General features: G+C 38.2%; 1 protein-coding gene across 2 annotated transcripts in view; it reads left to right on the top strand.

The window, feature by feature from the left end:
* The window catches only part of CEP162 (centrosomal protein 162), a 457088-nt gene that overhangs the window by 84544 nt on the left and 346510 nt on the right, over positions 1-26034 (top strand). Inside the window, exon 1 of one of the 2 annotated variants that reach the window (XM_050788106.1) lies at positions 13671-13750. The exons of the other annotated variant lie outside the window; for it this stretch is intronic. The gene's annotated coding sequence lies outside the window, so the exon portion shown is untranslated. Of the gene's footprint in view, positions 1-13670; positions 13751-26034 lie in introns of those variants that run through there. 2 annotated transcript variants of the gene reach the window in all.

The following is a 26034-nucleotide window of genomic DNA, read 5'->3' as shown; positions in this document are numbered from 1 at the left end:
GCAGAGGGTGTAAGCTACAAGCCTTGGTGGCTTACACATGGTGTTGGGCCTGTGGGTGCACAAAAGTCAAAAACTAAGGTTTGGGAATCTCTGCCTAGATTTCAGAGGATGTATGGAAATGCCTGGTAGTCCAGGCATAACTTTACTGCAAGGGTGGAACCCTTATGGAGAACCTCTGCTAGGGCAGTGCAGAAGGAAAATGTGGGGCTGTAGCCTCCACACAGAATCCCTACTGGGCACTACCTAGTGGAACTGTGAGAAGAGGGCCACTATCTTCCATACCCCAGAATGGTAGATCCACCTACAGCTTGCACCATTTGCCTGGAAAAGCTGCAGACACTCAACACCAGCCTGTGAAAGCAGCTGCAAGGGGGCTGTACCCTGCAAAGCCACAGGAGTGGAGTGGAGTTGCCCAAGGCTGTGGGAGCCCACCTCTTGCATCAGCATGCCCTGGATGTGAGACATGGAATCAAGTGAGATTATTTCAGAGCTTTAAGGTTTAATTACTGCTTCATTAAATATCAGACTTGCATGGGACCTGTAGGCCATTTGTTTTGGCCAATTTCTCCCATTAGGAATGGGTGCATTTATCCAATATCTGTACCCCTATTTTATCTAGGAAGTAAATAACTTACTTTTGATTTTACAGGTTCATAGGAGGAAGGAACTTTTCTTGTCTCAGATGATACTTTGAACTTGCACTTTTGGGTTAATGCTGAAATGAGTTAAGACTTTGGGGAACTGTTGGGAAGGCATAATTGTGTCTTAAAATGTGAGAAAGATGAGATTTCCAAGGGGCCAGGGGTGGGATGCTATGGTCTGGCTCTCTGTCCCCACCCACATCTCATCTTGAATAGTAATCTGAATTGTAATTCCCATGTGCTGGGAGAGGGACATTGTGGGAAGTGACTGGATGATGGGTGCAGTTGCCCTTGCTCTTGTCATGATAGTGAGTGAGTTCTCATGAGATCTGATGATTTTATAAGAGGCTCTTCCCCCTTCGCTCTGTTCTCAATTATTCTCCTTGCCACTGCCATGTGAAGAAGGACATGTCTGCTTCCCCTTCTGCCATGATTGTAAGTTTACTGAGGCCTCCTCAGGCATGCAGAACTGTGAGTCAATTAAGCCTCTTTCCTTTATAAATTGTCCGGTCTTAGATATTTCTTTATAGCAGTGTGAGAACAGACTAATACAAAAGCCCTGTACCTATTAGCAGTTATCATGCTCCTACTCCCATAACTCAGTGTTTGGCAAGTACTAAACATCTTTCTGGACATGGCTATTCTGGATGCATCACACAAATGGAATCAACATGTGGCCTTTTGTGTCTGGCTTCTTTCACTTAATGTTTCTAAGGTACATCCCTTTTGTAGCATGTATCAGCGCTTTTTTATGGCTGAATAATATTCTAATGTATGAATTTACCAAACCTCATTTATCCATTAATTGAGTGATATTTCATTTATTTCCACATCTTCACTGTCTGGAATACTACTGTTATGAACACTCATGTACAAGCTTTTTGTGTGGACATGTGTTTTCTTTTTCTCTTGAGTATATACCTAGGAATTAAATTGTTGAGTTATATAATAATGCTGTTTAACTTTTTTTAAAAAAAATGGACTTTATTTTTTAGAGTAACTTTTGGTTCAAAGAAAAATTGAGCTGAAGATACAGAGATTTCCCACATACCCTCTGGACCCACGTATGCACAGCCTCACTCATTATTGATATCCCCCATCAGAGTGGTGGTACATTTGTTATTATACAATTGGTAAACCTACATTGACACATCATTATCATTCAGAACTCATAGTTTACATTAGGGTTAACTCTTGGTGTTGTACATTCTATGGGTTTAGATAAATGTATAATGAAATGTATTTACCGTTATAACATCACACAGAGTAATTTCACTGACCTAAGAATCATCTATACTCTCCCTATTCACCCATTCCTCCCTCTTAATCCCTGGCAATCATTGATATTTTTACTGTCTCTAAATATTTTCCAGATTATATACCTGGAATCATAAAGTATGTAACCTTTTCAGAAGTGGTTTCTATCACTTAGGAATATGTATTTACGCTTTTTCCATGTGTTTTTCATGGCTTGATAGCTCATTTCTTTTCACCACTAAACAATATTCTATTGTCTGGATGCACTACAGTTTATCCATTTACCTGTTGAAGTACATTTTGATTGCTTTCAAGTTTTGGCAATTCAGAATGATGCTACTATAAACGTCCTTGTGCAGGTTTTTGTGTGGACATAAGTTTTCAAGTTCTTTACATAAATTCTAAGAAGCACAATTGCTAGATTGTTTGTTAACAGCATGTTTAATTTTGTAAGAAAGTACCAGACTGTCCTTCACAGTGGCTGTACCATTTTGCCTTACAAACAATTAACAAGATAATTCCTGTTCCTTGTCAGCATTAGGTGGTGTCAGTGTTATAGATTTTGACCATTCTAATAGGTGTGTAGTAGTATCTCATTGTTGTTTTAAGTTGCAGTTTTCTGATGACTTATGATGTGGAGCATCTTTTTATATACTTACTTGTCATTGTGTGTCTTCTTTGATGAGATGTCTGTTAAGGTCTTTGGCCCATTTTAAATTAGTTATTTGCTTTCTTATTGTTGACTTTTAAGAATTATTCATATATTTTGGATAACAGTCATTTGTCAGACATTTTCTCCCAATCTGTGATTTGTCTTTTTAATCTCTTCATACTTCACAGTATGCTTCCCAGGGCGTAAATTTTTAATTTTAATCAAGTGCAAGATATCAATTCTTTTTGTCATGGATGTTTAGTGTTATATCTAAAAAGTCATCATGAAACCCAAGGTCATCTAGACGTTCTCTTTTGTTATCTTCTGGGAGTTTTATACTTTTGAGTCTTACATTTAGATCTGTAATCCATTTTTAGTTACCTTTTGTGAATGGTGTAACGTCTGTGTGTAGAGTCATTATTTTACCTGTGGATGTCCAGTTGTTTCAGCACTATTTGATGAAAAAATTATCTTTTCTCCACTATATTGTCTTTGGTTTGTGGCCAAAGATCAGTTAACTATATTTATGTGGGACTATTTTTAGGCTACTATTTAACTTTTTAAAACATTGCCAGTGTTTTTTCCAAAGATGCTTCACCATTTTACAATCCACCAGTAATATGTAAGGGTTCCAATTTTTCTGTTCCCTCTCCAATGCAAGTTATGGTCTATTTAATTATAGTAATACTAATTTCTGTGAAGTGATATCACATTGTAAGTTTGATTTTCATTTCCCTAATGATTGAAGATGTGGAGTAGATTTTCATGTGCTTATTATCCATTAACGTGTTTTTTATTATTATACTTTAAGTTCTAGGGTACATGTGCACAACGTGCAGGTTTGTTACATATGTATACATGTGCCATGTTGGTGTGCTGCACCCATTAACTTGTCATTTACATTAGGTATATCTCCTATTGCTATCCCTCCCCACTAATGTGTATTTTTATTTTTTTGGAGAAATGTCAGTTCTAGTTATTTGCTTTTATTTTAATTGGGTAATTTCTGTTGAGTTGTAAGAATTCTGATGTATTTTGAATACAAATTATTTATCAAATATATAATTTGAAAATATTTTCTCTTCTTCCACTGATTGTTACTTCTCTATCCTGATGGTATAATCAGCAGCACAAAAGTTTTGAATTTTGATAAACTATTATTTTTTTTCCTGTATTGCTTGTGCTTTTGGTGTAATGTCTAAGAAACCATTGCATAACCCAGTATTAGAAAGATTTACTTTTGTATATTCTTTTGAGTTTTATAGTTTTATGTCTCATAGTCTTATTTTAATAGACCTTATTATTAGATCTATTTTAGATTAAAATAGGTTTATTTTAGATTAACTTTTGTATGGTTTGAGGTAGTTGTCCAAATTCTTTCTTTTACATGTGAATATTTAGCTGTTTCAGTGACATTTGTTTAAAAGACTAATCTTGGAATTATCCTCATTGAGAGAATTCCATTGAATTATCTTGCCACCCTTTTTGAAAATCAATTGATCATAAATGTCAGTGTTTAATTCTGGATATTAAGTTCTGCTGTATTGATCTATATGTTTATCCTCATTCCAGTATCACAGTTTTTTGTTTCATTTTTTTTTTTTTAATTTCTGTAAGTGTATTTCTTCCAACTTTGTTCTTTTTTTTAAAGATTGTTTTGACTATCCTGGGTCTCTTGCATTTCCATCTGAATTTTAGGATCATCTTGTCAGTTTCTACATAAAGTCAGCTGAGATTTTGATAGGAACTGAGTTGAATCTATAGATCAACTTGGTGAATGTCATGATCTTAACAATATTGAGTTTTCTGAGTCATGAACATGGAATGTCTTTCCATTTGTTTAGGTCATCTTTAATTTCAACAATCTTTTACCCCTTTTAGTATAAAGTCTTACGTTACTTTTATCAAACTTATTCCTAAGTATTTTTTCTTTGTGGTGCTGTTGTAAATTGGGTTATTTTCTTAGTTTCATTTTCAGCTTGTTCATTCCTAGTATATTGAAATACAATAACTTTTTGTGTATTAATCTTGTATCCTGAAAGCGTAGTGATCTCATTTATTAATAGGTTATTATAATGAGTCCTTAGAATTTTCCATATACAAGGTCATATCATCTGTGAATATAAAGTAGTTATATTTCTTCCTTTTCAATCTTTTTTCTCTTTCTTTTTTAAAATTTTTCCATAAGTTACTGGGATACAGGTAGTAGTTGGTTACATGAATAAGTTATTTAGTGGTGATCTGTGAGATTTTGGTGCACCCATCACCCGAGCAGTATACACTGCACCCTATTTGTAGTATTTTATCCCTTGCTCCCCCACTCTTCCTCCGAAGTCTCCAAAGTCCATTGTATCATTCTAATGCATTTGTGTCCTCATAGCTTAGCTCCCACATATCGGTGAGAACATACGACATTTGGTTTTCCATTCCTGAGTTACTTTACTTAGAATAATAGCCTCCAATCTCATCCAAGTCACTGCAAATGCTGTAAATTCATTCATTTTTATGGCTGAGTAGTGGTCCATCATATATATACCACAGTTTCTTCATCTACTCATTGATTGATGAGCATTTGGGTTGGTTCCACGATTTTGCAATTGTGAATTGTGCCGCTATAAACATGCGTGTGCAAGTATCTTTTTCGTATAATGACTTCTTTTCCTCTGGGTAGATTCCCAGTAGTGGGATTGCTGGATCAAAGACATTTTAGTTCTTTAAGGAATCTCCACATTGTTTTCTGTAGTGGCTGCACTAGTTTACATTGCCACCCATAGTGTAGAAGTGTTCGCTGATCATCGCATCCACACCAACATCTACTGTTCTTTGATTTTTTTGATTATGGTCATTCTTGCACAAGTATCACATTGCAGTTTTGATTTGCATTTTCCTGATCATTAGTGATGTTGTTTTTTCACATGTTTGTTGGCTATTTGTACATCTCCTTTTGAGAATTGTCTATTTACATCCTTAGCCCACTTTTTGATGGCATTGTTCATTTTTTTCTTACGGATTTGTTTGCGTTCATTGTAGATTCTGGATATTAGTCCTTTGTCAGATGTATAGATTGTGAAGATTACCTCCCGCTCTATGAGTTGTCTATTTACTCTGCTGATTGTTCCTTTTGCTGTGCAAAAGGTCTTTAGTTTAATTAGGTCCCAACTATTTACCTTTGTTTTTATTGCATTTGCTTTTGAGTTCTTGCCAAAGCCAATGTCTAAAAGGGTTTTTTCAATATTATCTTCTAGAATTTTTACAGTTTCACGTCTTCAATTTAAGTCCTTAATGCATCTTGAGTTGATTTTTGTATAAGGTAACAGATGAGGATCTAGTTTCATTCTCCTACATGTGGCTAGGATTATGCCAACACCATTTGTTGAAAAGGATGTCCTTTCCCCACTTTATGTTTTTGTCTGCTTTGTCAAAGATCAGTTGGCTATAAGTATTTGGGTTTATTTCTGGGTTCTCTATGCTGTTCCATTGGTCTATGTGCCTATTTTTATACCAGTACCACACTCTTTTGGTGACTGTGGTCTTATACTATAGTTTGAAATCAAGTAGTGTGATGCCTCCAGGTTTGTTCTTTTTGCTTAGTCTTGATTTGGCTATGCGGGCTCCTTTTTGGTTCCCTATGAATTTTAGAACTGTCTTTTCTAATTCTGTGAAGAATGATGGTGGTATTTTGATGGGGATTGTATTGAATTTGTAGATTGCTTTTGGCAGTATGGTCATTTTCACAATATTGATTCTACCCAACCATGAGCATAGGATGTGTTTTCATTTGTTTGTGTCATCTATGATTTCCTTCGACAGTGTTTTGGAGTTTTCCTTGTAGACATCTTTCAACTCCTTGGTTAGGTATATCCTGAGTATTTTTTTTTTTCACAGCTGTTGTAAAAGGGGTTGAGTTATTGAATTGATTGTCCACTTGGTCGCTGTTGGTGTACAGAGGAGCCACTCATTTGTGTACATTAATCTTGTATCTGAAAACTTTGCTGAATTCTTTTATCAGTTCTAGGAGCTTTCTGGAGGAGTCTTTAGGGTTTTCAAGGTGCACGATTATATCGTCAGCAAACAGTGACAGTGTGACTTCCTCTTTACTGATTTGGATGCCCTTGATTTCTTTCTCTTGTCTAATTGCTCTGGCTAGGACTTCCAGTACTATGTTGAAAAGGAGTGGTGACAGTGGGCATCCTTGTCTTGTCCCAGTTCAGCATCAGAGGGAATGCTTTCAACTTTTCCTCATTCAGTATTATTTTGACTGTGGGTTTGCCATAGATGGCTTTTATTACACTGAGGTATGTCCCTTGCATGCCAATTTTGCTGAGAGTTGTAATCATAAAAGGAAGCTGGATTTTGCTAAATGCTTTTTCTGCATCTATTGAGATGATCATGTGATTTTTCTTTTTAATTCTGTTTGTGTGGTGTGTCACATTTATTGACTTGCATATGTTAAACTATTCTTGCGTCCCTAGTATGAAACCCACTTGATCATGGTGGATTGTCTTTTTGATATGTTGTTGGATTTGGTTAGCTAGTAGTTTATTAAGAATTTTAGCATCTATGTTCATCAAGGATATCGATCTGTAGTTTTCTTTTTTGGTTGTGTCCTCTCCTGGTTTTGGTATTAGGGTGATGCTGGCTTCATAGAATGAATTATGGAGGGTTCCTTCTCTGTCTATCTTGTAGAATAGTGTCAAAAGGATTGGTACTAATTCTTCAAATGTCTGGTAGAATTCTGCTGTGGATCCGTCTGGTCCTGGACTTTTTTTGTTGGTAATTTTTAAATTACCATTTCAATCTTGCTGCTCATTTTTGGCCTGCTCATGGTATCTAACTATTCCTGATTTAAGCTAGAAGGGTTGTATTTTTCCATTAATTTATCCATGTCTTCTAGGTTTTCTAGTTTATGTGCATAAAGGTGTTTATAGTAGCCTTGAATGATCTTTGTATCTCAGTGGTGTCAGTAGTAATATCTCCTGTTTCATTCGCTAATGAGATTGTTTGAATTTTCTCTCTTCCTTTCTTGGTTAATCTTGCTAATGGTCTATCAATTGTATTTTTCTTTTCAAAGAACCAGCTTTCTATTTCATTTATCTTTTGTATCTTTTTTGTTGTTGTTGCAACTTCATTTAGTTCCGTTCTGATCTTGGTTATTTCCTTTCTTCTGCTGAGTTTGTATTTGGTTTGTTCTTGTTTCTCTAGTTCCTTGAGGTGTAACCTTAGAATGTCAGTTTGTGCGCTTTCGGTCTTTTTGATGCAGGCGTTTAGGGCTATGAACTTTCCTCTTAGCACCACCTTTGCTGTATTCCAGAGGTTTTGATAGGTTATGTTATCATTGCCCTTCATTTTGAAGAATTTTTAAATTTCCGTTTTAATTTCATTTTTTACCCAATGCTTATTCAGGAACAGGTTATTTAATTTCCATGTAGTTGCATAATGTCAAAGGTTCCTTTTGGAGTTAATTTCCAGTTTTATTCCACTGTGGTCTGAGAAATTGCTTGATATGATTTCAATTTTCTTAAATTTATTGAGGCTCATTTTATGACCTATCATGTGGTCTATCTTGGAGAGAGTTCCACACACTGTTGAATAGAACGTGTATTCTGAGGTTGTTGGATGAAATGTTCTGTATATATCTGTTAAGTCTATTTGTTTACTTCCATTGTTTAAATCCATTGTTTGTTTGTTGACTTTCTGTCTTGATGCCCTGTCTAATGCTCTCAGTGGAGGATGGAAGTCCCCACTATTACTGTGTTGCTGTCTATCTCATTTATTAGTTCTATTAGTAATCATTTTACACATTTGGGAGCTCCAGTGTTAGCTGCATATATATCTAAGATTGTGATATTTTCCTGTTGGACAAAGCATTTTGCCATTATATAATATCCTTCTTTGTCTCTTTCAACTGCTGTTGCTTTGAAGTTTGTTTTGTATGATATAAGAAGAGCTACCCCTGCTTGCTTTTGGTATCCATTTGCATGAAATGACTTTTTCCAGCCCTTTATTTTAAGTTTAAGTGAGTCCTTGTGTGTTAGATGAGTCTCCTGAAGGCAGCAGATGGATGGTTGGTGAGTTCTTACACATTCTGTAGTTCTGTATCTTTTAAGTGGAGCAGTTAGGCCATTTACATTCAGGTTAGTATTGAGATGTGACGTACCATTGCATTCATCATGCTATTTGCTGCCTTTGTTTGTTTCTCCTTTTTAACATGTATTTTTGTTGTGTAGATCCTGTGTGATTTATGCTTTAAAGAGGTTCTGTTTTGATGTGTTTCTAGGATTTATTTCAATATTTAGAGCTCCTTTTAACAGTTCTTATAGTGGTGGCTTGGTAGTGGTGAATTCTCTCAGCTTTTGTTTATCTGAAAAAGACTGTATCTTTCCTTCATACATGATGCTTAGTTTTTCTGGATACAAAATTCTTGGTTGATAATTGGTTTGTTTGAGGAGGCTGAAGATAGGGCCCAAATTTTGCCCTTCTAGCTTTTAGGGTTTCTGCTGAGAAATCTGCTGTTAATCTGATAGATTTTCCTTTATAGGTTACCTGGTGTTTCTGTCTCACAGTTCTTAAGATTCTTTCCTTCATCTTAACTTTGGATAACCTGACGACAGTGTGCCTAGGTGATTAACTTTTCGTGATGAATTTCCTAGGTGTTCTTTGTGCTTCTGTATTTGGATGTCTAGGTCTCTAGCAAGGCCAGGGAAGCTTTCCTTGATTATTCCCCCCAGTATGTTTTCCAAGCTTTAGAATTTTCTTCTTCCTCAGGAACACACTGATTATTCTTAAATTTGGTCATTTAACATAATCCCAGACTTCTTGGAGATTTTGTTCATATTTTCCTATTCTTTTTTCTTCATCTTTGTTGGATTGGGTTAATTCAAAGACCTTGTCTTTGAGTTCTGAATTTCTTTCTTCTACTTGTTTAATTCTGTTGCTGAGACTTTCCAAAATATTTTGCATTTCTATAAGTGTGGCCAATGTTTCCTGAATTTCTTATTGTTTTTTTTCTTTAAGCTATTTCCTTGAATATTTCTCCCTTCACTTCTTGTATCATTTTTTGGATTTCCTTGCATTGGACTTTGCCTTTCTCTGGTGCCTCCCTGATTCACTTAATAACTAACCTCCTCAATTCTTTTTCAGGTAAATCAGGGATTTCTTCTTGGTTTGGATACATTGCTGGTGAAATAGTGTGATTTTGGGGAGTGTTAAAGAGCCTTGTTTTGTCATATTACCAGAGTTGGTTTTCTGGTTTCTTCTCATTTAGGTAGGGTCTGTCAGAGGGGGGTCTAGGGCTGAAGGCTGTTGTTCATATTCTTTTATCCCACAAGATGTTCCCTCCAAGTAGTTCTCTCCCCCTTTTCCTATGGATGTGGCTTCATGTGAGCCAAACTGCAGTGATTATTGTCTCTCTTCCAGCAAGTCTACCCAGCCCCAGCCTAGTACTGGGGGTTCTCTGCACAAAGTCCTGTGAACTTTCTATGGGTCTGTCAGCTGTGGATACCAGTGCCTGTTCTGGTGGAGGTGGCAGGGGGGTACAATGGACTCCATAAGAGTTTTTAGCTTTGGTGGTTTAATGTTCTATTTTTGTGCTGGTTGGCCTCCTGCCAGGAGGTGGCACTTTCCAGAGAGGATCAGCTGTGGGTAGTATGGAGAGAAACTGGCAGTGGGCAGGGCCCTGGAACTCCCAACATTATATGCCCTCTGTCTTTCTTTCACTAACAGGGTGAATAGGGAAGGACCATCAGGTGGGGGCAGGGCTAGGTGTGTCTGAGCTTAGACTCTACTTGAGTGGGTCTTGCTGTGGATGCTGTGGGGGATGAGGGTGAGGTTCCCAGGTCAATGGAGTTGTGTACCTAGGAGGATTATGGCTGTCTCTGCTGAGTCATGCCGGTTGTCAGGGAAGTGAGGGAAAGCTGACAGTCACAGGCCTCACCCAGCTGCCACACAAACTGAAGGTCTCATCGTGTCCCCACAACAGCCCCAAGTCTGTTTCCAGGTGGTGGGCAAGCCAGGCTTGAGAACTTGCCCCGGGTTACCCACCTCCCAGCTGCAAAAGGAAAAGGCTCAGTTCTTCCCCTACCTGTGGAGACTGCATACTGGATTCACGTCCTCCCCTGAGTTCTGGCAAGGAAGCTTCTCCTCCCATTCAAATTGCTATAAAGTTCAGCTGGAGATTACCTTCTCCCTTTGGTTTTCCCCCTCAAGCTCCTCTAGCCACCCTCCAGATGGATCCCTGTGGTGCCAGGCAGGAATGGCCTGCTTGGGGACCCAGCAAGATCCCGGGGCCTTTCTGCTGCTTCCTCTACACCTGTATTTTACTCGGCTCTCTAAATTGACTCAGCTCCAGGTAAGGTAGGAAACTTTTCCTGCCAGCAGACCTTCAGTTTCTCCATTGGGGATGTGTGCTTGGGTAAAGAGGCTCTCCCTTTCCCACTTCTGCAATTGGGGCTCTCACAGTATTTGGGGTGTCTCCCAGGTCCTGAGGAGCAGTCTACTTCCTTCACAGGGTCTGTGAATCCTCTCAAGATTGCTGGTTTGTTCTTGCAGTCAATCTGAAGCTAAAATTCACAATGCAAGCCTCCACATGCTGCTCTGTCCATCTGAGTAAAAGCTGCCATTTAGTCCTGCCTTCCATCCACCATCATGATCTCTTTTCAATCTTGATGCCTTTTCTTTTTCTTTCTGAATTTCCCTGGCTGAAATCTCCAGTATAATATTGAATGGAAGAGGCAAAAGTGGACATACTAGTCTTATTTCTGATCTTAGAGAAATAGCTTTTCATCTTTTATCATGAAGTGTGATATTAATATTATTTCTTCATAGAAGCCCTTTATCAAGATGAGGAAGTTCTTTTCTTGTCCTAGTTTGTTGAAAGTGTTTGTCTTGAAATGGCGTTGGAATTTAAAAATGCACTTTCTGCAACTACTAAGATGACCACGTGGTTTGGCATTTTATTCTATTAATATGGTGTAGTATATTTTGGTTTTCAAATTTTAAGCAAACCTTACCTTCCTGAGATAAATTCCACCTGGTTATAGTTGTATAATCTTTCTCATATGTTTTTGGATTTAACTTGCTAGTACTAAGTTGAAGATTTTTATGTCTTATTTTCATAAGAAATATTGGTCTTTTGGTTGTTCTTCCCCAAATCCCACCTTTTATTTCTTGTGATGTCTTTATCTTGTTCTGGTTTTAGGATAATACTGGTCTCAGATAATGTCTTGAAATGTGTTCCCTCCTCTTCTGTTTTTTGGAACAGTTTGTGAAAAGTTGATGTTAATTTTTTGTTAAATGGTAGAATTCACCAATGGAGTTATTTTCTTTTTGGAAAGAGTTATTACTACTAATTGAATCTATTAGCCTGTTATATGTTATCAGATTTTCTATTTCTTTTTCAGTCAGCTTCAGCAATATATTTATTTCTAGAAATTTATCCATTTAATCAATGCTATCTAATTTGTAAACATATAGTTATTCATTTTATTCCCTTATACTTCTCTTTATTTCTGTAAAGTGGGTAGTAATATTACCTCTTTTTGATTTTAATAATTAGAATTTTCTCTCTTTCTTCTTCATCACTGTAGCTAAAGTTCAATCAGTTCTGTTAGTAATTTCAAAGAACCAACTTTTGGTTCCATTAATTTTCTGTTGTTTTGCAATTCTTTATTTATTTCTGTCAAATCTTTGTCATTTTTTTCCTATTTCTTCTTTTGGATTTAGTTGTTCTTCATATTTTAATTTCTTTCTTTTATTTATTTATTATAATTATTATACTTTAAGTTCTAGGGTACAAGTGCATAATGTGCAGGTTTGTTACATATGTATACTTGTGCCATGTTGGTGTGCTGCACCCATCAACTCGTCAGCACCCATCAACTCGTCATTTATATCAGGTATAACTCTCAGTGCAATCCTTCCCCCCTCCCCCCTCCCCATGATAGGCCCCACTGTGTGATGTTCCCCTTCCCGAGTCCAAGTGATCTCATTTTTCAGTTCCCACCTATGAGTGAGAACATGCGGTGTTTGGTTTTCTGTTCTTGTGATAGTTTGCTAAGAATGATGGTTTCCAGCTGCATCCATGTCCCTACAAAGGACACAAACTCATCCTTTTTTATGGCTGCATAGTATTCCATGGTGTATATGTGCCACATTTTCTTAATCTAGTCTGTCACTGATGGACATTTGGGTTGATTCCAAGTCTTTGCTATTGTGAATAGTGCTGCAATAAACATACGTGTGCATGTGTCTTTATAGCAGCATGATTTATAATCCTCTGGGTATATACCCAGTAATGGGATGGCTGGGTCATATGGTACATCTAGTTCTAGATCCTTGAGGAATCGCCATACTGTTTTCCAAAATGGTTGAACTAGTTTACAATCCCACCAACAGTGTAAAAGTGTTCCTATTTCTCCACATCCTCTCCAGCACCTGTTGTTTCCTGACTTTTTAATGATTGCCATTCTAACTGGTGTGAGATGGTATCTTATTGTGGTTTTTATTTGCATTTCTCTGATGGCCAGTGATGATGAGCATTTTCTCATGTGTCTGTTGGCTGTATGAATGTCTTCTTTTGAGAAATGTCTGTTCATATCCTTTGCCCACTTTTTGATGGGGTTGTTTGTTTTTTTCTTGTAAATTTGTTTGAGTTCTTTGTAGGTTCTGGATATTAGCCCTTTGTCAGATGAGTAGATTACAAAAATTGTCTCTCATTCTGTAGGTTGCCTGTTCACTCTGATGGTAGTTTCTTTTGCTGTGCAGGAGCTCTTTAGTTTAATTAGATCCCATTTGTCAATTTTGGCTTTTGCTGCCGTTGCTTTTGGTGTTTTAGACATGAAGTCTTTGCCCATGCCTATGTCCTGAATGGTACTACCTAGGTTTTCTTCTAGGGTTTTTATGGTATTAGGTCTAACATTTAAGTCTCTAATCCATCTTGAATTAATTTTCGTATAAGGAGTAAGGAAAGGATCCAGTTTCAGCTTTCTACTTATGGCTAGCCAATTTTCCCAGCACCATTTATTAAATAGGGAATCCTTTCCCCATTTCTTGTTTCTCTCAGGTTTGTCAAAGATCAGATGGCTGTAGGTGTGTGGTATTATTTCTGAGGACTCTGTTCTGTTCCATTGGTCTATATCTCTGTTTTGGTACCAGTACCATGCTGTTTTGGTTACTGTAGCCTTGTAGTATAGTTTGAAGTCAGGTAGCGTGATGCCTCCAGCTTTGTTCTTTTGACTTAGGATTGTCTTGGAGATGCGGGCTCTTTTTTGGTTCCATATGAACTTTAAAGCAGTTTTTTCCAATGCTGTGAAGAAACTCATTGGTAGCTTGATGGGGATGGCATTGAATCTATAAATTACCTTGGGCAGTATGGCCATTTTTACGATATTGATTCTTCCTATCCATGAGCATGGTATGTTCTTCCATTTGTTTGTGTCCTCTTTGATTTCACTGAGCAATGGTTTGTAGTTCTCCTTGAAGAGGTCCTTTACATTCCTTGTAAGTTGGATTCCTAGGTATTTTATTCTCTTTGAAGCCATTGTGAATGGAAGTTCATTCCTGATTTGGCTCTCTGTTTGTCTGTTACTGGTGTATACGAATGCTTGTGATTTTTGCACATTAATTTTGTATCCTGAGACTTTGCTGAAGTTTCTTATCAGCTTAAGGAGATTTTGGGCTGAGACAATGGGATTTTCTAAATATACAATCATGTTATCTGCAAAGAGGGACAATTTGACTTCTTCTTTTCCTAACTGAATACCCTTGATTTCTTTCTCTTGCCTGATTGCCCTACCCAGAACTTCCACACTATGTTGAATAGGAGTGGTGAGAGAGGGCATCCCTGTCTTGTGCCAGTTTTCAAAGGGAATTTTTCCAGTTTTTGCCCATTCAGTATGATATTGGCTGTCGGTTTGTCATAAATAGCTCTTATTATTTTGAGGTACATTCCATCAATACAGAATTTATTGAGAGTTTTTAGCATGAAGGGCTGTTGAATTTTGTCAAATGCCTTTTCTGCATCTATTGAGATAATCATGTGGTTCTTGTCTTTGGTTCTGTTTATATGCTGGATTACGTTTATTTATTTGTGAATATTGAACCAGCCTTGCATCCCAGGGATGAAGCCCACTTGATCATGGTGGATAAGCTTTTTGATGTGCTGCTGGATTCGGTTTGCCAGTATTTTATTGAGGATTTTTGCATTGATGTTCATCAGGGATATTGGTCTAAAATTCTCTTTTTTTGTTGTGTCTCTGCCACGCTTTGGTATCAGGATGATGTTGGCCTCATAAAATGAGTTAGGGAGGATTCCCTCTTTTTCTATTGATTGGAATAGTTTCAGAAGGAATGGTACCAGCTACTCCTTGTACCTCTGGTAGAATTCAGCTGTGAATCCATCTGGTCCTGGACTTTTTTTGGTTGGTAGGCTATTAATTATAGCCTCAATTTCAGAGCCTGCTATTGATCTATTCAGGGATTCAACTTCTTCCTGGTTTAGTCTTGGAAGAGTGTAAGTGTCCAGGAAATTATCCATTTCTTCTAGATTTTCTAGTTTATTTGGATAGAGGTGTTTATAGTATTCTCTGATGGTAGTTTGTATTTCTGTGGGGTCGGTGGTGATATCCCCTTTATCATTTTTTATTGCGTCTATTTGATTCTTCTCTCTTTTCTTCTTTATTAGTCTTGCTAGCGGTCTGTCAATTTTGTTGATCTTTTCAAAAAACCAGCTCCTGGATTCATTGATTTTTTGGAGGGTTTTTTGTGTCTCTATCTCCTTCAGTTCTGCTCTGATCTTAGTTATTTCTTGCCTTCTGCTAGCTTTTGAATACGTTTGCTCTTGCTTCTCTAGTTCTTTTAATTGTGATGTTAGAGTGTCAATTTTAGATCTTTCCTGCTTTCTCTTGTGGGCATTTAGTGCTATAAATTTCCCTCTACACACTGCTTTAAATGTGTCCCAGAGATTCTGGTATGTTGTATCTTTGTTCTCATTGGTTTGAAAGAACATCTTTATTTCTGCCTTCATTTCGTTATGTACCCAGTAGTCAGTCATTCAGGAGCAGGTTGTTCAGTTTCCATGTAGTTGAGTGGTTTTGATTGAGTTTCTTAGTCCTGAGTTCTAGTTTGATTGCACTGTGGTCTGAGAGACAGTTTGTTATAATTTCTGTTCTTGTACATTTGCTGAGGAGTGCTTTACTTCCAATTATGTGGTCAATTTTGGAATAAGTGTGATGTGGTGCTGAGAAGAATGTATATTCTGTTGATTTGGGATGGAGAGTTCTATAGATGTCTATTAGGTCTGCTTGCTGCAGAGATGAGTTCAATTCCTGGATATCCTTGTTAACTTTCTGTCTCGTTGATCTGTCTAATGTTGACAGTGGAGTGTTGAAGTCTCCCATTATTATTGTATGGGAGTCTAAGTCTCTTTGTAAGTGTCTAAGGACTTGCTTGATGAATCTGGGTGCTCCTGTATTGGGTGCATATATATTTAGGATAGTTAGCTCTTCCTGTTGAATTGACCCCTTTACCATTATGTAATGGCCTTCTTTGTCTCTTTTGATCTTTGATGGTTTAAAGTCTGTTTTATCAGAGACTAGTATTGCAACCCCTGCTTTTTTTTGTTCTCCATTTCCTTGGTAGATCTTCCTCCATCCCTTTATTTTGATCCTATGTATATCTCTGCATGTGAGATGGGTCTCCTGAATACAGCAGACTGATGGGTCTTAACTCTTTATCCAATTTGCCAGTCTGTGTCTTTTAATTGGAGCATTTAGTCCATTTACATTTAAGGTTAAGATTGTTATGTGTGAACTTGATCCTGCCATTATGATATTAACTGGTTATTTTGCTCGTTAGTTGATGCAGTTTCTTCCTAGCCTCGATGGTCTTTACATTTTGGCATGTTTTTGCAATGGCTGGTACCGGTTATCCCTTTCCATATTTAGTGCTTCCTTCAGGGTCTCTTGTAAGGCAGGCCTGGTGGTGACAAAATCTCTAAGCATTTGCTTATCTGTAAAGGATTTTATTTCTCCTTCACTTATGAAACTTAGTTTGGCTGGATATGAAATTCTGGGTTGAAAATTCTTTTCTTTAAGAATGTTGAATATTGGCCCCCACTCTCCTCTGGATTGTAGAGTTTCTGCCAAGAGATCTGCTGTTAGTCTGATGGGCTTCCCTTTGTGGGTAACCTGACCTTTCTCTCTGGCTGCCCTTAAGATTTTTTCCTTCATTTCAACTTTGGTGAATCTGGCAATTATGTGTCTTGGAGTTGCTCTTCTCGAGGAGTATCTTTGTGGCATTCTCTGTATTTCCTGGATTTGAATGTTGGCCTGCCCTACTAGGTTGGGGAAGTTCTCCTGGATGATATCCTGAAGAGTGTTTTCCAACTTGGTTCCATTTTCCCCCTCACTTTCAGGCACCCCAATCAGACGTAGATTTGGTCTTTTTACATAATCCCATATTTCTTGCAGGCTTTGTTCATTTCTTTTCTTCTTTTTTCTTTTGGTTTCTCTTCTCGCTTCATTTCATCCATTTGATCCTCAATTGCTGATACTCTTTCTTCCAGTTGATTGAGTTGGTTACTGAAGCTTGTGCATTTGTCACGTATTTCTCGTGTCATGGTTTTCATCTCTGTCATTTCGTTGATGACCTTCTCTGCATTAATTACTCTAGCTATCAATTCTTCCACTCTTTTTTCAAGATTTTTAGTTTCTTTGCGCTGGGTACATAATTCCTCCTTTAGCTCTGAGAAGTTTGATGGACTGAAGCCTTCTTCTCTCAACTCGTCAAAGTTATTCTCCATCCAGCTTTGATCCGTTGCTGGCGATGAGCTGCGCTCCTTTGCCGGGGGAGATGCGCTCTTATTTTTTGAATTTCCAGCTTTTCTGCCCTGCTTTTTCCCCATCTTTGTGGTTTTATCTGCCTCTGGTCTTTGATGATGGTGACGTACTGATGGGGTTTTGGTGTAGGTGTCCTTCCTGTTTGATAGTTTTCCTTCTAACAGTCAGGACCCTCAACTGTAGGTCTGTTGGAGATTGCTTGAAGTCCACTCCAGACCCTGTTTGCCTGGGTATCAGCAGCAGAGGCTGCAGAAGGTAGAATATTGCTGAACAGCGAGTGTACTTGTCTGATTCTTGCTTTGGAAGCTTCCTCTCAGGGGTGTACTCCACCCTGTGAGGTGTGGGGTGTCAGATTGCCCCTAGTGGGGGATGTCTCCCAGTTAGGCTACTCAGGGGTCAGGGACCCACTTGAGCAGGCAATCTGTCCCTTCTCAGATCTCAACCTCCATGTTGGGAGATCCACTGCTCTCTTCAAAGCTGTCAGAGTCGTTTGTGTCTGCAGAAGTTTCTGCTGTTTTTTTGTTGTTGTTGTTGTTGTTGTTGTTGTTTAGCTGTGCCCTGTCCTCAGAGGTGGAGTCTACAGAGACTGGTAGGTTTCCTTGAGCTGCTGTGAGCTCCACCCAGTTCGAGCTTCCCAGCACCTTTGTTTACCTACTTAAGCCTCAGCAATGGTGGGCGCCCCTCCCCCAGGCTCGCTGCTGCCTTGCGGTTAGATCACAGACTGCTGTGCTAGCAATGAGGGAGGCTCCGTGGGCGTGGGACCCTCCCGGCCAGGTGTGGATATAATCTCCTGGTGTGCCCGTTTGCTTAAAGCGCAGTATTGGGGTGGGAGTTACCCGATTTTTCAGGTGTTGTGTGTCTCAGTTCCCCTGGCTAGGAAAAGGGATTCCCTTCCCCCTTGCGCTTCCCAGGTGAGGTGATGCCTCGCCCTGCTTCAGCTCTTGCTGGTCGGGCTGCAGCAGCTGACCAGCACCAATTTTCAGGCACTCCCTAGTGAGATGAGCCCAGTACCTCAGTTGAAAATGCAGAAATCACTGGTCTTCTGTGTCACTTGCGCTGGGAGTTGGAGACTGGAGCTGTTCCTATTAGGCCATCTTGCTCCGCCCCCTTAATTTCTTAAGGTAGAAAGTTAGGTCACAAGTTAAAATCTGTTCTCTTTTTTGATATAAAGATTTACATCTACAGATCTCTTTAATACCTCACTGTTTTAGCTGCATCCCACAAGTTTTGTACGTTTTGTTTTTATTTTAATTCATCTCAAGGGAGTTTCTAAATTCTCTTATAATTTCTTCTTTGACTATTAGTTATTTAAAATTGTGTTGTTTCAGAGGCAGGGTGACACAGTGTGAGTAAAACTTGACCAGCCATTGTTGACTTTAAGACAGAAGGGACCAGCTAAGAAATGTGAATAGTGTACAGAAGCTCTAAAAGGCAAGACAATGGATTTCCTTTTAGAGCCTTCAGAAAGAAAGCAGCCTTCAGAAAGAAAGAAGCCTTGGTGACACCTTGATTTTAACCCAGTGACATTCATTTCAAACTTCTGACCTTCAGAACTGTTAGATAATAAATTTGTATTGCTTAAGAAAGTGTGTTGTTTACATATATTTTGAAATTTCCAAATTTTCTTCTATTATTGATTTCTAATTTCATTCCATGTGATCAGAGAACATACTTTTATCATTTCAATCCTTTCAGATTTATTAAGACTTGTTTTATGACCTAACATATGATATATCCTTAAGAATATTCCATGTGCACTTGAGAAAAAATTTGTATTCTGCTATTTAGTATTTATTAGATGCTTGTTATAGTGTTGTTCAAGTCTTGTATTTTCTTGCTGATCTTTTCAATTGTTTTATCTATTATTGAAAGTGGGGCATTGAAGTCTCCAACTGTTATTGTGAGTTGTCTGTTTCTCTCTTAAATTCTGTTTTTGCTTTAAAAATTGGGGGCTCTGCTGTTAGGCACATATTTGTTTGTAATTATTATATTTTCTTGATGGATCATCTCTTTTATCATTATAAAATGTACTTTTTGGCTTTAGTAAAAATTTTTGTTTCAAAGTCTGTTTTGTCTGTATTGATTACTGTTTGCAGTAATCTGTTTCTATCCTTTTGCTTTCAGCTATTCGTGTCTTTGAATCTAAGGCATATCTTTTACAGATAGCACAGTGTTAGGTCATAATTTTTATTTATTCTTCCAATCTCTGCTTTATTATTAAAGCATTAATTTACATTCAATATAATGAATGATAAGGTAAACTTTACATCTGCCATACATAATTTGTCTTCTACATATGTTTTGTGTCTGTTTTGTTCCTCTATCTCCATTAATTTTTTGTCTTACATAGATATTTTCTAATTTATCATTTTTATTTTCTTGTCATTCTTTTGCTGTATTTTTTATTTTCTTGGTAGTTGCCCTAGGGATTAATATCACATAAAAATCTAGTTCAAATTAATAACAACGTAATTTCAATAATATTCAAAACTGGTTTTATGTAATCTTCTCTCCTATTTTGCCTTCTCCCCTTTCTGTTGCTATTATATTTATATAAATAACATCTTTATACATAAGGCACCCATGTATACAGATTTATAATTATTGGTTTTGCAGTTGTCTTTTTTTTTATTTTTTATTTTATTATTATTTTTTTTTGACGGAGTCTTTCTCTGTCGCCCAGGTTGGAGTGCCCTGGCGCAATCTCACTGCAAGCTCCGCTTCCCGGGTTCACGCCATTCTCCTGCCTCAGCCTCCCTAGTAGCTGGGACTACAGGCACCCACCACCATGCCCAGCTAATGTTTTGTGTTTTTAGTACGTATGTACTAAAGGTATTCTTGTGTTGTGATAAGTATGTGAAGATTGAATGAGCCGCTTACTAGTAATACTGATAATAGAATAATAGCAAGAGTAACTTCATATGAGATTGTTTGGGCGTTAGTGCATAGTTTCAATTTGATGCTCATCCTGATCACAAAATGGAGTAGACAGCTAGACTGGACGTAGCTAGAATAAACAGAAGTCCTAGGTTAAAGTTGATTGGGGGTTGGGTATGGGAAGAGGGGTTCATAGGAGAAGGACAATGGAAAAGGCTAAGGCTGGTGCGGTGATGTAGAGAATGGTAGTAGACGTTGAAGGTTTTAAAGATTCTTTGGTAGAGTTTTATTGTGTCGGCAAAGGGTTGTAATAGTCCGTAAGGGCCAACAATATTAGGTCCTTTGCGTAGTTGTATATAGCCTAGTAATTTTCGTTCAATGAGTGTGAGAAATGCTATGGCGGCTAGTGCAGGTATAATGAGGAGTAGAAGGTTTGTTGTGGACATGTTGTTAAGAAGAGGAGTTGAACCGCTGATTGTAAAGTTTTAAATTTTATGCAATTGCAGGGCTCTGCCATCTTAACAAACCCTATTCTTGGGCTGAGTATATGATGTTTTGTTAGATTGAGATTAGGTCATCTATGGAATGAGGGCACTTTATGAAGTGGGCCCAATTTCTCTTATCCTTTCATACAGGGAGAAATATAGAATAGATAGAAACTGACCTGGATTGCTCCGGTCTGAACTCAGATCACGTAGGACTTTAATCGTTGAACAAACGAACCCTTGATAGCTGCTGCACCATTAGGATGTCCTGATCCAACATCAAGGTCGTAAACCCTATTGTCAATATGGACTCTAGAATAGGATTGCACTGTTATCCCTAGGATAACTTGTTCCGTTCGTCAAGTTATTGGATCAATTACAGATGTTGGCTCGCTTTGGCTTGTGTAGTCATAGCATAGGTTATTCGGAGGTTTAGTTATGCTCCGAGGTCACCCCAACCAAATCTTTAATGCAGATGTAGTGGTTTAAGGGTCCGTAGATTTGTATGATTTTGATTGCATTAATAAATTAAAGCTCCATAGGGTCTTCTCGTCTCATTATTTTATGTCCGCCTCTTCACTGGCAGGTCAATTTCACTGGTTGAAAGTAAGAGACAGCTGAACCCTCGTGGTGCCATTCATGCAAGTCCCTATTTAAAGAACAAGTGATTATGCTACCTTTGCAGGGTCAGGGTACCGTGGCAGTTAAACATGTGTCACTTGGCAGACGGTGCCTATAATACTGGTAATGCTAGAGGTGATGTTTTTGGTAAACAGGCGGGGCTGAGTTTGCCGAGTTCCTTTTACTTTTTTTAACCTTTCCTTAAAGCATGCCTGTGTTGGATTAACAGTGTAGATAATACTGGCTTGTTTACATTTATTAATACTGGGCTGTTAAGCATCAGTGAAGTTTTTCGGTCTGATTTAGGTTTATGTGGTGGAGAAAATATTCATGTTACTTATACTAACATTGTTGCTTCTATGAAATAATAGATTAATCCAGTGTGATGTGAGGAGTTCAGTAGGATGCTTGGGATTTTTCAGATGATTGATGTTGAGCTTGAACTCTTTCTTAATTGATGGCTGCTTTTGGGCCAACTATGGGAATTGAATTTTTTACTCTCTATACAAGGTTTTTTCCTAGTGTCTAAAGAGCTGTCTCTCTTTAGACTAACAATTAAATTTACAGGAGGATTAAGTGATTCTGCAGGTAAACTTAAGATTGAACTAAGATTCTATCTTGGATAACCAGCTATCACCAGGCTCGGTAGGCTTGTCACCTCTACCCATAAATCTTACCACTATTTTGCTACATAGACGGGTGCGCTCTTTTAGCTGTTTTTGGGTAGCTCGTCTGGTTTCGGGGAATTTGGCTTTAGTTCTCTTTGCGAAATTGTTTCTAGTTAATTCATTATACAGAAGATATGGGGTGAGTCTTTGCTATTTTATGCTTGGTTAATTTCTTTCATCTTTCCCTTACGGTACTGTGTCTATAGAACCAGGATAAAATTTCTATCGCCTATACTTTTGTATTGGTAAATGATTTAGTATATGTTAATTTGGTATTAGTGTTGATCATTTTTAGGGCTAGTGTTAGCTCAAGGCAGTCAAATGGTATTGAGATCTTCTGGGTGTAAGCCGGATGCTTTATGTTAAGCTATGCCTTGATTTATCCAAGTGCATTTTCCAGTACACTTACCGTGTTATGACTTATCTCCTCTATATAAATGTTAAGTGTGTTTAGTTAAGTAGTCCTTAAATATATTTGAGGAGAGTGACAGGCGGTGTGTGCGTGCTTTATGGCCTGATTCAATTAAGCACTCTATTCTTAATTTACTGCTAAATCCGCCTTGGACTCAGGCTTCATAAGAGTTATCATGGGGTTTTCTGGGGTAGAAAATGTAGCCCATTTTTTACCATCTCATAAGCTACACCTTGACCTAACGTTTCTGCGAGGACATTTATGCTTACTTTGTGGCCTTTATTAGGGTTTGCTGAGGATAGCGGTATATAGGCTGAGCAAGAGATGGTGGGGTGGATCAGGGTTTATCGATTATAGAACAGGCTCCTCTAGAGGGATGTGAAGCACCGCCAAGTCCTTTGAGTTTTAAGCTGTTGCTTGTAGTATTCTGGCGAGTATTTTTGTTGTTTTAACTATTGAAGTTTAAGGCTAAGCATAGTGGGGTATCTAATCCCAGTTTGGGTCTCAGCTATTGTGTGTTCAGAAATTTTAAAGCCACTTTCGTAGTTTATTTTACATCAGCTAAGGTTTTACAATTTAGATGGAGTTTAGCTTTATTGAACTAGATCTAAAACACTCTTTACGCCAGTCTCTATTAGCTTGGGTTAATCGTATGGCCGCGGTGGCTGGCACGAAATTAATCAACTCTGAATGTAGCATAGCTTAGTTAAACTTTCGTTTATTGCTAAAGGTTTGTCACTGCTGTCTCTCGTGGGGGTGTGGCTGAGCAAAGTGTTTTGAGCTGCGTTATGCGTGCTTGATACTTATTCCTTTTGATCGTGGTGATTTATAGGGTGTCTTCACTGGGACGGGGATGCTTGCATGTGTAATCTTGCCCAGAGTTAATAGAAAGGCTAGGACCAAACCTATCTGTTTATGGGGTGTGCAAACCCGTCTAGGCATTTTCAGTGTCTTGCTTTGGGTAAGTTAAGCTACATAAACAGGGAAGATAGGTAGCTGTGAAGTGCTACCTTTGGGGTTGTGATAATAAGGGTATGTATTTGGTAGTGGGTGAGTGTATGGGAAAAGGGAAATAGAGAAGAGAAAAAAAGGAAGAAATTCAAGTTGAGAGTGGTAAGGTAAAGTAGGTTTATATTAGTTGAGGGGTAGTAGTTGAAGTTGTGCATAGCTAAAAGATGAGAAAGTAGGCTCTGACTAAGTGGATTAAGGCTTTTGGTTTTGGGGTTTGGCAGAAGTGAGTTTTAGGGGAGAAAAGTCAGAGATGGGGGAGGGGGGATTTGGTAAAATTTTGTTATGATTTTATAGTGTGGCGAGGAATATGTTGCGTAGTTGGTTATTGGTATGTCCTACAAGCATGAATTAAATAACACCTTATGGTATTATGCGGGGCTGGAATATTGAACGTAGGTGCGATCAACAATGGTATGAACCAGGAATCAAAGACAGGTCCTGAGACATACGATGTGCCCGGACCAGCTTTCTGCGATGGGGTCGCGTGCAGACCCGAGAGAAAAAATACCAAATGCATGGAGAGCTCCTGTGACTGGTTAATAGGGTGATAGATCCGTGATCCATCGAGATGTCTTATTTAAGGGGAACGTGTGGGCGGTCTTAGTTTTATGGCCCTGAGGTAAGAACCAGATGCCGGATACAGTTCACTGCAGCTACCCCCACGAGTTATGGGCCCGGAGCGAGGACAGCAGCACTCTTGTGCGGGATATTGATTTCACGGAGGATGGTGAGCAAGGGACACCTAAGTGAGGGGGATATCCGTGGTGACGGGGATTAATTTAACTGGAATGTGCTATGTCCGATGAACGATTTAATGTGCTATGTACAATGAGTGGACATTTAGGTTGGTTGATATCCTAAGGGGTATACTTGGGCTTTGGATGTTGGTGTTATGTACTATAGTTGGTTAGCTTATTAGAGTTCTTGCTTGTAAGCATATTATTGGACGATTGTTAGCAAGTATGTAAGATTATGTGCTATGTACAGTTAAACATTTATAGTACTATATAATATTCATGTTGGCTAGCAGTAATGCACGATTTACATAAGGGTGTGCTAAAATAAATTAGTACTTAAGTTGCATTTAAAGCTTGCACCCCATAGAATACAGAAAGTAGTTCAAATTAGAATGCCAGTTTTGGGTGTTGGTAGTGAAGTTAAATACTTTCTTTCTGAATGGCCCTAGGGAGAAGTTTCCATTTCCGGTTTACAAGACTGGTGTATTAATTTGTACTACAAGGGCAGGTTCACTTGAGTAGATTGTTTTCAGTTAAGGAGGCTAGTGGTATTAAGATTAGAATTGTGGTGAAGTATATCATGGATGCTATCTGTCCAATAATCATGAAGGGCTGGTTTATCGGCTGACCTCCGATTCAAGTGAGAGTTAGTAAATTTGTGATTAGGAGTCAGAATAGGGATTAACTAAGTGGTCGGAATGTTATACTTTGTTGTTTGGATTTGTGGAGTATGGGTATGATTGTTAAGATGAGGATTGATAGGAGGAGTGCTAATACTCCTCCTAATTTATTAGGAATAGACAGTCAGATTGCATAAGCGAATAGGAAATACCACTCTGGCTTAATGTGTGGGGGAGTGCTTAGGGGGTTGGCTGGGGTGCAGTTATCTGGGTCACTTAAAAGGTCAGGTGAGAATAATACTAATGTTATTAAGGTGAGAAAGAGAAGGATTAGGCCTAAGATATCTTTGATTGTGTAGTAGGGATGAAAAGCAATTTTGTCGGAGTGAGAGAAAATACCGCAGGGGTTGTTTGATCCTGTTTCGTGTAGAAATAGTAGATGTAGAGTTGTGAGGTCTGTGATAATAAAAGGTAGGATAAAGTGAAGGGTGAAAAATCGTGTGAGAGTGGTATTGTCAATAGAATATCCGCCTCAAACCCATTGGATGAGATTGGTTCCGATATATGGAATTGCTGATAGTAGATTTGTAATCACTGTAGCACCTCAGAATGATATTTGGCCCCATGGGAGTACGTATTTTTAGTAAAGACGGGGTTTCACCATGTTAGCCAGGATGGTCCCCATCCCCTGACCTCGTGATCTGCCTGCCTCGGCCTCCTAAAGTGCTGGGATTACAGGCGTGAGCCACGCGCCCGGCAGCAGTTGTCTCTTAAATCAGATAGGAGAAAAATAAGGTTACAAATTTTTTTAAATACATTTATATTGTTATTTATATTTGTCTATATAGTTACCATTATTGTTGTTCTTCATTTCTTCATGCGGATTTAAGTAACTCTTCATTGTCCTTTTATATCAGCTTGAAGAACTCGTTTTAGTATTACTTGTTAGTAGTGATTTTTCCTAGTTTCCGTTTGTTGTTTATATCTCTTGAATGTCTTAATATTTCCGTCCTTTTTGGAAAGATATCTTTGTGGGATATAAAATTCTTAGTTAGTCTTTTTCATTCGACAGTTTGAATAAGTCATCACACTCCATTCTGACCCCCATTATTTCTGGTAAGAAATCACCTATTAATCTTACTGAGGATTCCCTAAACATGATGATATATTTTTCTCTTGCTGTTTTCAAGAATCACTGTGTCTTTGTTTTAAAAGTTTA

The sequence above is a fragment of the Macaca thibetana genome, chromosome 4, assembly GCF_024542745.1.
Source record: "Macaca thibetana thibetana isolate TM-01 chromosome 4, ASM2454274v1, whole genome shotgun sequence".
Taxonomy (NCBI): Eukaryota; Metazoa; Chordata; class Mammalia; order Primates; family Cercopithecidae; genus Macaca; species Macaca thibetana.
This window is presented reverse-complemented; position numbering and strand designations above follow the sequence as displayed.